A 2,058-nucleotide genomic window follows, 5' to 3' on the forward strand; every position below is an offset into this window, starting at 1 on the left:
CCTAAATACCTTGCTTGTGGGTTGGTTTGATAATATGTCTGCTCGCCACTCTACAACATGTGGGAGAAGAGCATTTCAGCAGCCTTGGAAACGCATGACCAAAGCAGCTCCTCCTGCTCTCCCACCTTTGCTGCTGTAGTCGTACCCCACTTTGTCCTTCACAGCACTGCATCCCCATGCCCGTAAATAATGGCCTTGGTTCTTGCTTATCTAACCAGCGCTGCATGAACTGTAACAACATGTAAAATCCCCTAAATCTCTGTAGCTCTTTCCAGCCTACGCAGTGTGACTCCTGGGAAAGCTGGATGGGCCCCCGCATTAGAACGTGGAGTTACAAGCAACTTGAGCTCTAATTGCTGCAAACACAGCACCTCCTACAAACAAATGTCTTTTTTTTTTTTTACTATGCTATCAACAGTTTCTCCAACAGCAATCATAACAGTGTTTGGCTTGCTCAAAAACTCTGCTTTTTCCCCTCCGTGTTTGGAGAAAGGGGGTTCTAGGAAGGGACTTCAAGTTGATGGATAAAAAATCCATCTAGTGCAGGCTTCCACTCAGCCCTTGGCATCACTTCCCATTGAAGTCTGGAGAGCTGTGTGGTTGTAGGAAGGCAAATTAAGTGAAGAAGGGAGTAGGACTAACCTAAATCTGATATCTGAACACTAGAAGACCACAAATCCCCTAGAAAAAGGGGTCTTCAAGCCCCGGCCCGGGGTCCAGATGCGGCCCACGGAGAGCCTCTATCTGGACCGTAGCCAGTCTGTGATCCCCTGAGAGCCTCTGGCCCAGTTGACCAAACACAACCAGAGTTGTGCTTGTGGGGTGGGGGAACAGGGGTCCACTTAAGTGTGTGTTTTATTTCTTGGACTGTGTTGGTGCTTGGAGAAATCCTGGACATTTGAGCCCATTCACAGCCCAATCCTATGCATGTCTACTCAGAAGTAAGTCCCATTAGAGTCAATGGGGCTTACTCCCAGGAAAGCATGGATAGGATTGGGCTGTCATGCATTCATTTCAGTCATTCATCTAAGTTCTCTGAATACATTCTCTAATGTATTTATTTAAATTTTATATTTAATTTTTTTTTCCCGGCCCTCGACACCGTGCAAGATATTTGATGCGGCCCTTTGGCCCAAAAGTTTGGAGACCCCTGCCCTGGTTGGCAACCTTCAGTCTTGAAAGACTATGGTATAAGCCTACAGCACCCGGTATTCCCAGGCGGTCTCCCATCCAAGTACTAACCAGGCCTGACCCTGCTTAGCTTCTGAGATCAGACGAGATCGGGCATGTGCAGGGTAACAGTTGCTGCAAAGACTATGGTATAAGCCTACAGCACCAGGTATCCCCAAGCAGTCTCCCATCCAAGTACTAACCAGGCCTGACCCTGCTTAGCTTCTGAGATCAGACGAGATCGGGCATGTGCAGGGTAACAGTTAAAGAAACAGGCTGGTGGCAGGCAAAACCAATTAGCAGTGGATGAAAAGAAAGTGCTTCACACAATGCATAATGAACCTATAGAATGCACTGCCTTGAGAGCTGGTGGTGGACACTGGTTGAGGGCCCAATCCTATCTAAGCCATTCAAGAATGGAAGTGCTGGCCTGGTGGCATAAGTGGCATGCTGCCAGCATGCACAATGAGGCCACCAGCTGACATGACTGGCAACCACATTCACAAGCTAGTGAAAAGCCTTCTGCTGGCACTGCCGGAAAGCTGGCAACGGTGTGGGTGATCGGAGGAATTTGGCAGGGGGGAGGAGGAAGGGGGAGTAACTGGAGGGAAGGGGTGGGAAGTGAAACGGGGAGAGAGGGGATGGATCTCAGTGGCAGTTGCATGCGCCAGGATCCTATCCCCCTTCCCTCTCCGTTAGTCTCCTTCACTCTGTGTTGGCAAAATGGCTGGCCCAGGGTAAGAGAACAAATGTTCCATTACTTCAAGGAAACCTCTGAGTCTGTCCTTGTTGGTACCGCTGCATCAGTGGGGCAGCTTAGTTAGGATAGGGCTGCTGGAGGACCTGAAAGGGGATTAGACAAGTTCATGAAAGAGAGGTCTATCTGTG

The 2,058-nt window shown here is 49.2% G+C and overlaps 1 pseudogene; it reads right to left on the minus strand.

Moving 5' to 3' along the window:
- Window positions 1-1,193: 1,193 nt before the first annotated feature.
- On the minus strand, window positions 1,194-1,313 carry LOC136646935 (5S ribosomal RNA; annotated as a pseudogene).
- Window positions 1,314-2,058: the final 745 nt, after the last annotated feature.

The sequence above is a fragment of the Tiliqua scincoides genome, chromosome 3 (assembly GCF_035046505.1).
Source record: "Tiliqua scincoides isolate rTilSci1 chromosome 3, rTilSci1.hap2, whole genome shotgun sequence".
NCBI lineage: Eukaryota > Metazoa > Chordata > Lepidosauria > Squamata > Scincidae > Tiliqua > Tiliqua scincoides.